The sequence below is a fragment of the Aegilops tauschii genome, chromosome 4 (assembly GCF_002575655.3).
Source record: "Aegilops tauschii subsp. strangulata cultivar AL8/78 chromosome 4, Aet v6.0, whole genome shotgun sequence".
In the NCBI taxonomy this organism is placed as follows: Eukaryota; Viridiplantae; Streptophyta; class Magnoliopsida; order Poales; family Poaceae; genus Aegilops; species Aegilops tauschii.
In genome coordinates this window covers 141,624,817-141,633,812 of record NC_053038.3, presented here as the reverse complement: position 1 = coordinate 141,633,812, position 8,996 = coordinate 141,624,817, and positions in this window count along the sequence as shown.

The window sequence follows — 8,996 nt, the reverse complement described above, 5'->3', positions numbered from 1 at the left end:
CGTTATGAACGTTTTGCAAGCTCGATATGATGACTACTTGATAGTTTAGTGCACCATGCTTTACAGCTTAGAACCGGGACATAAAAAATGTTTTGAACGCCATGGAGCATATGAGATGTTCCAAGAACTGAAATTGGTATTTCCGACTCATGCCCGTGTCGAGAGGTATGAGACCACTGACAAGTACTTTCCCTACAAGATGGAGGAGAATAGCTCAGCTAATGAGCATGTGCTCACAATGTCTGGGTACTAGAATCGCTTGAATCATGTGGGAGTTAATCTTCCAGATAAGATAGTGATTGACAAAGTTCTCTAGTCACTATCACCAAGTTACTATAACTACGTGATGAACTATAATATGCAAGGGATGGAAAAGACAATTCCCGAGCTCTTCGCAATGCTTAAGGCTGCGGAGGTAGAAATCAAGAAGGAGCATCAAGTGTTGATGGTTAACAAGACCACTAGTTTCAAGAAAAAGGGCAAAGGGAAGAAGGGGAACTTCAAGATGAATAGCAAGCAAATTGTTGCTCAACGGAAGAAGCCCAAGTCTGGACCTAAGCCTGAAACCGAGTGCTTCTACTGCAAAGGGACTGGTCACTGGAAGCAGAACTGCCCCAAGTATTTGGCGGATAAGAAGGATGGCAAACTGAAAGGTATATTTGATATACATGTTATTGATGTGTACCTTACTAATGCTCGTAGTAGCGTCTGGGTATTTGATACTGGTTCTGTTGCTCTTATTTGCAACTCGAAACAGGGGCTACAGATTAAACGAAGATTGGCTAAGGACGAGGTGATGATGCGTGTCAGAAATGGTTCCAAGGTCGATGTGATCGCCGTCGGCACGCTACCTCTACATCTACCTTCGGGATTAGTTTTAGACCTGAATAATTGTTATCTGGATCTTGTTTGATGCGAGACGGTTATTCATTCAAATCAGAGAATAGTGGTTGTTCTATTTATATGAGTAATATCTTTTATGGTCATGCACTCTTAATGAGTGGTCTATTTTTGTTGAATGTCGGTCGTGGTGATACACATATTCATAATATTGAAGCCAAAAGATGCAAAATTAATAATGATAATGCAACTTATTTGTGGCACTGTCGTTTAGGTCATATTGGTGTAAAGTGCATGAAGAAACTCCATGCAGATGGGCGTTTGGAATTACTTGATTATGAATCACTCGATGCTTGCAAACCATGCCTGATGGGCAAGATGACTAAGACTCCGTTCTCCGGAACAATGGAGCGAGCCACTGACTTATGGAAATAATACATACTGATGTATGCGGTCCGATGAGTGTTGCGGCTCGCAGCGCGTATCGTTATTTTCTGACCTTCACAGATGATTTGAGCAGATATGGTTATATCTACTTAATGAACATAAGTCTGAAACATTTGAAAAGTTCAAAGAATTTCATAGTGAAGTGGAAAATCATCGTAAAAAAAAAAAATAAAGTTTCTACGATCTGATCGCGGAGGCGAATATTTGAGTTACGAGTTTGGTCTTCATTTGAAACAATGTGGAATAGTTTCGCAACTCACGCCACCTGGAACACCACAGCGTAATGGTGTGTCCGAATGTCGTAACCATACTTTATTAGATATGGTGCGATCTATGATGTCTCTTACCGATTTACCACTATCGTTTTGGGGTTATGCTTTAGAGATGGATGCATTCACGTTAAATAGTGCACCATATAAATCTGTTAAGACGACACCATATGGACTGTGGTTTGGTAAGAAACCTAAGCTATCGTTTCTTAAAGTTTGGGGCTGCGATGCTTATGTGAAAAAGCTTCAACCTGATAACCTTGAAACCAAATCGGAGAAATGCGTCTTCATAAGATACCCAAAGGAAAATGTTGGGTACACCTTCTATCACAGATCCGAAGGCAAGATATTCATTGCTAAGAATGGATCCTTTAAAGAGAAGGAGTTTCTCTCGAAAGAAGTGAGTGGGAGGAAAGTAGAACTTGATGAGGTAGTTGTACCTTCTCCCGAATTGGAAAGTGGTTCATCACAGAAATCAGTTCCAGTGATGCCTACACCAATTAGTGAGGAAGTTAATGATGATGATCATGAAACTTCAGATCAAGTTACTACCGAACCTTGTAGGTCAACCAGAGTATGTTCCGCACCAGAGTGGTACGGTATTCCTGTTGTGGAAGTCATGTTACTAGACCATGACGAGCCTACGAACTATGAGGAAGCGATGATGAGCCTAGATTCCGTGAAATGGCTTGAGGCCATGAAATCTGAGATGGAATCCATGTATGGGAACAAAGTGTGGACTTTGGTTGACTTGCCCGATGATTGGCAAGCCATAGAGAATAAATGGATCTTCAAGAAGAAGACTGACGTTAACGGTAATGTTACTGACTACAAAGCTCGACTTGTTGCGAAAGGTTTTCTACAAGTTCAAGGAGTTGACTACGATGAGACCTTCTCACCGTAGAGATGCTTAAGTCTGTCTGAATCATGTTAGAAATTGCTGCATTTTATGATTATGAAATTTGGCAAATGGATGTCAAAACTGCATTCCTTAATGGATTTATTAGAGAAGAGTTGTATATGATGCAACCAGAAGGTTTTGTCGATCCTAAAGGTGCTAACAAAGTGTGAAAGCTCCAGCGATCCACTTATGGACTGGTGCAAGCCTCTCGGAGTTGGAATATACGCTTTGATAGTGTGCTCAAAACATATGGTTTTATACAGAATTTTGGAGAAGCCTGTATTTAAAAAAAAGTGAGTGCGAGCTCTCTAGCATTTCTAATATTATATGTGGATGACATATTGTTGATTGGAAATAATACAGAATTTCTGGATAGCGTAAAAGGATACTTGAATAAGAATTTTTCAATGAAAGACCTCGGTGAAGCTGCTTATATATTGGGCATTAAGATCTATAGAGATAGATCAAGACGCTTAATTGGACTTTCACAAAGCACATACCTTGATAAAGTTTTGAAGAAGTTCAAAATGGATCCGTCAAAGAAAGGGTTCTTGCCTGTGTTACAAGGTGTGAAGTTGAGTCAGACTCAATGCCCGACCACTGTAGAAGATAGAGACAAAATGAAAGTTATTCCCTATACCTCAACCATAGGTTCTATCATGTATGCAATGTTGTGTACCATACCTGATGTGTGCCCTGCTATAAGTTTAGCAGGGAGGTACCCAAGTAATCCAGGAGTGGATCACTGGACAGCGGTCAAGAACATCCTGAAATACCTGAAAAGGACTAAGGATATGTTTCTCATTTATGGAGGTGACAAAGAGCTTGTCGAAAATGGTTACGTCGATGCAAGCTTTGACACTGATCCGGATGACTCTAAGTCGCAAACCGAGTATGTATTTATATTGAATGGTGGAGCTGTAAGTTGGTGCAGTTCCAAGCAGAGTGTTGTGGCGGGATCTACGTGTGAAGCGGAGTACATGGCTGCTTCGGAAGCAGCAAGTGAAGGACTCTGGATGAAGGAGTTCATATCCGATCTAGGTGTAACACCTAGTTCATCGGGTCCAATGAAAATCTTTTGTGACAATACTGGAGCAATTGCCTTATCGAAGGAAACTAGATTTCACAAGAGAACCAAACACATCAAGAGACGCTTCAACTCCATCCGCGATCAAGTCAAGGAGGGAGACATAGAGATTTGCAAAATACATACGGATCTGAATGTTGCAGACCCGTTGACTAAGCCTCTTCCACAAGCAAAACATGATCAGCACCAAGACTCCATGGGTGTTAGAATCATTACTATGTAACCTAGATTATTGACTCTAGTGAAGTGGGAGACTAAAGGAAATATGCCCTAGAGGCAATAATAAAGTTTTTATTTATATTTCCTTATATCATGATAAATGTTTATTATTCATGCTAAAATTGTATTAACCGAAAACTTAGTACACGTGTGAATACATAGACAAAACAGAGTGTCCCTAGTATGCCTCTACTTGACTAGCTCGTTAATCAAAGATGGTTAAGTTTCCAAACCATAGACATGTGTTGTCATTTGATGAACAAGACCCATCCGTTAGCTTAGCATAATGATCGTTAAGTTTTATTGCTATTGCTTTCTTCATGACTTATACATATTCCTCTGACTATTAGACTATGCAACTCCCGAATACCGGAGGAACACCTTGTGTGCTATCAAACGTCACCTAAAACATAACTGGGTGATTATAAAGATGCTCTACAGGTGTCTCCGAAGGTGTTTGTTGGGTTGGCATAGATCAAGATTAGGATTTGTCACTCCGAGTATCAGAGAGGTATCTCTGGGCCCTCTCGGTAATGCACATCACTATAAGCCTTGCAAGCAATGTGACTAATGAGTTAGTTATGGGATGATGCATTACGGAACGAGCAAAGAGACTTGCTGGTAACGAGATTGAACTAGGTATTATGATACTGACGATCGAATCTCGGGCAAGTAACATACTGATGACAAAGGGAATAATGTAAGTTGTTATTACAGTTTGACCGATAAAGATCTTCGTAGAATATGTAGGAACCAATATGAGCATCCAGGTTCCGCTGTTGGTCATTAACCGGAGATGTGTCTCGGTCATGTCTACATAGTTCTCGAACCTGTAGGGTCCGCACGCTTAACGTTCGATGAAGATTTGTATTATGAGTTATGTGTTTTGGTGACCGAAGTTTGTTCGGAGTCCCGGATGAGATCACGAGCATGACGAGGAGTCTCAAAATGGTCGAGAGGTAAAGATTGATATATTGGACGATGATATTCGGACACCGGAATGGTTCGAGTATATTTCGGAGTACCGAGGGGTTACGGAACCCCCCGGGGAATTGTTGGGCCTACATGGGCCATAGGGGAGAGGGGAGGCAGCCCACAAAGGGTGGCCATGCCCCCCTCCCGTGGGGAGTCCGAATTGGACTAGGGGAGGGGGCGTGCCCCCCTTTCCTTCTCCTCTTCCCTCTCCTTCCCCCTTTTCCCCCTTCGTAAGAAGGAAAATAGGGGTAGGGCAAATCCTACTAGGAGTGGAGTCCTAGTAGGACTCCCCCTTTGGCGCGCCCCCTCCAGGCCGGCCGCCTCCTACCCTCCTCCTTGATATACGTGGGTAGGGGGGCACCCCAAAGAACAACAGTTGATCTCTTAGCTGTGTGCGGTGCCCCCTCCATAGTTTACTCCTCCGGTCATAGCGTCGTAGTGCTTAGGCGAATCCCTGTGCGGATCACATCACTGTCACCATGCCGTCGTGCTGACGAAACTCTCCCTCGTCCCTCTGCTGGATCAAGAGTTCGAGGGACATCATCGAGTTGAACGTGTGCTGAACTCGGAGGTGTTGTACGTTCGGTACTAGATCGGTTGGATCGTGAAGACGTTCGACTACATCAACCGCGTTAACCTAACGCTTCCTCTTTTGGTCTATGAGGGTACGTGGACACACTCTCCCCCTCCCATTGCTATGCATCTCCTAGATAGATCTTGCGTGATCGTAGGAATTTTTTGAAATTTCATGCTACGTTCCCCAACAGGGAGATGTTGGCACGGCCTTCCATGGGTCGAATTTCCCCGGTGGCGGCGCGGGGCGGGGCGAAGGTGGGGCGGCCGGAGAGATTGGCGGCAGTTGGTCACGTGCGCTCGAATGTCCAGCACGCGGGAGCGGGTGCATGAAATAAGCGGCACATGATGTCATTTTCCTTCGCGCTCTGAACCCATTATATCGCGCGCGTGTTTTTTGCGCATCTGCTGGAGCGCCCGTTTCGGCTGCGCGCGCGCAAAAAAGGTGTTTTTTCCAGCGCGCTGCTAAGATTGCGTGCCTGTTGGAGATGCTCTAAGGAAATATAAGGGATATTAAGGCCTCCTTTTAATAGATAACTGGAACAAAGAATTAACACATGGTGAATACATGAACTCCTCGAATTACAGTCATCCCCGAAGAGTATCCCAACTATTGTCACTTTGGGGTCTATGGAGCAGAACAATAACAAGTGCATATAACTAGCAGATAGGATCAAGAACTCAAATATATTCATGAAAACATAGAGGGTTTAGATCTGAAATCATGGCACTCGGGTCCTAGTGACAAGCATTCAGCCTAGCGAAGTCATAGCAACATCAATCTCAGAACATAGTGGATACTAGGGATTAAGCCCTAACAGATTGACTCGATTACATGACAAATGTCATCCAACTCCATCACCATCCAGCAATCCAAGAAGGAATTACTCACTCCCAGTAGTGAGCATCATGGAATTGTTGATGGAGAAGGGTTGATGATGACGACAGTGATGAATTCCACCCTCTGAAGCCCCGAACGGACTCCAAATCAGCCCTCTCAATGAAGAACCGGAGGTGGCGGCAGCTCCTTATCATAAAATGCAATGATTCATTCTCTCTGATATTTTTCTCCGTGAGACGGTACTTATGGAGTTGGAGTTAGGGTTGCTAGAGGCCCAAGGGGCCCACGAGCTCACAGGGCGTGCCCTGGGGGGTGGCCGCGCCCCTGAGCTCGTGGCTCCTGGGTGGCCCCCTCCAGTAGTTCTCTTCGCCAATTTTTTTATATATATTCTGGAAAAATTCTCCGTAAATTTTTAGCCCAATCCGAGAACTTCTATTTTTCTGCACAAAAACAACACCTTGGTAGTTCTACTGAAAATAGCATCAGTCTGGTTAGTTTAATTCAAATCATGCAAATTAGAGTCCAAAACAAGAGCAAAAGAGTTTGGAAAAGTAGATACATTTGGGACGTATCAACAAGTACTTGCTGAGTGACACCTTCTACATTGCCGACCTTTCTCCTTTTCACGGTGATGAGGGTCTTGTTCCGAGGGCAGATTTTCCCTAGGGATGGGGGTGACGGAGTTGATTTTGGTAGATCCCAGGTAGGGGGTCCTGAATTAGTACCCTTGACGCGATGGCAACAGAGAAACGGGATTTTACCTAGGTTTGAGCTATTCTAGGAGATAAAACCTTATGTCCTACTTGTGTTGTATTGATTTGGGATGGAGTAAAAAGTACAGGTTGATCTACCACGAGATTTTTGTGTGTTGTCCATGAGTCCTACACCCTGGTTTATATAGGTAGTGGGGGTCTAGGATTACAAATAGGTCGGCTACGTAGAAGGTAAATGTGTTGTAGAGGACCTCTAAATATTAGAGTATGCGTCAAGTCCTCGGGAGCATTCCTTCTATGCACCATGGGCTGCCTCGGCGTGGCCCACTGATGAACCGACATGGGGGCGCATGGCTTGGCCCACCTGACTAGGAGAGGACGTGTTGAGTGACCCCTAATCCAGGACACCATCGGGAGGGTGAAGTGAAGCACCCACTTACATCACCTCTCGAACTCCCTATTTTCTAAATTCTACATGGCTACTACCAGAAGTGGGAATACTATGTGAGCTTAAAAGCATGGAAACCAAGGAGGTTGAAGGACCTAAAGGAGCATGGAGCACCATCGGAGAGCTAAGAGAAGAGCAAACAAAGGAGGAAAAAAAATTTGGACACACCTCGGATTGTACGAGGCATGTCTGGCCCTCTTGCAACCCTTTTGGAGCCCTCTCACTTGTCGGTCGGACTTGCCTGAAGTGCATCCAACCCTATGCTGCAACTCTCTGGAATGGGTCAGACATACCTTCGACATTTCTTAGAACCTCCGACACGTCAGACCAACCGACCAATGTCTGAGACATGTCCAACTTATCTACAAGACATTTGCAACATGTCAGACATTTGCAACATGTCAGACATTTGCAACATGTCAGACATTTGCAACATGTCAGACATGCCCGTGATATTCCTAGATGTTCCAACCACTCGGATACTCTAACCCAAATCAGACTGAACGACCAGCCTACGCGCACAAAATTCGAGCTTAGCCCGTGCCCCCCATACCCCTTCATCCAGAATCTATGTATACCGTACCTCTTCCCAAATCTAGGGTTAGAAAAGTTTAGACTAATATCTTGTGAGAGCTTTGCTCAATCTACCCACCCCCCTTGAAGATCTAGACCTCTTATGCGAGAAAATTCTACTTGACAAGATCTCCTCATCCTTTGGATTTGGGGAAGAACTATCCTCACATGGGTTTCTCTTCCCTTAGGTATTTGGGGTATGTTATTTACTTTCCTTTGTTGCTTGTTAGCTCTTGGGGTGTATCTTACTTTGACTTGTGGCTTGAGTAAGATTGGTGGTGAATCTTGTCCTTGAGTGTTTTCCTCTTGAGTTTCCCCTTTATTCTTCATATTCATCGTGCTTTCCCTCAAAGATACCTCCAAATTGTGAAGATCGGGCCACCCAATAGTTTGCCCCATATCACAAGGGCATCACAGATCTCGTCGAGCTCCATTGGTGGAACGTGTATGAGTACAAGGTGTTCTTTATGGAAGTTGATGGCGAGCCTAGTGATTAGTTAGAATGCGTCCATCAACTCTTTTAGTCGGCGCGCCACAGGAAACATAACACACATAATAATTAGCATGTTGTCTGCGAGCACCGGGCAGGGGCCCTGACGATGATGAGATGCTCAAGGACGGAGTCACGCCTTGATGGCTATTTGTAAGAAATTAGCCATGATGAGGAAAAGTTGTAGAGATAGTGGGTCACCCTCTTGAAGACCCAGCTTGCACTTGATCCACCACCCTGGTAGACCATTGAGGAGCACGACGGACTCTGATTAGGTGAAGATCGAGTCCATCAGATCACACCAAAGGGTGGGGAACCCTTTGTTGGGGAACGTAGCATGTAATTCAAAAAAAATCCTACGATCACGCAAGATCTATCTAGGAGATGCATAGCAACGAGAGGGAAGAGTGTGTCCACGTACCCTCATAGACCGAAAGCGGAAGCGTTATGTTAACGCAGTTGATATAGTCGAATGTCTTCACGATCCAACCGATCCAAGTACCGAACGTACAACATCTCCGTGTTTAGCACACATTTAGCTCGATGACGTCCCTCGAGCTCTTGATCTAGTAGAGGGTCGGGGGAGAGTTCCGTCAGCACGACAGCATGGCGACGGTGTT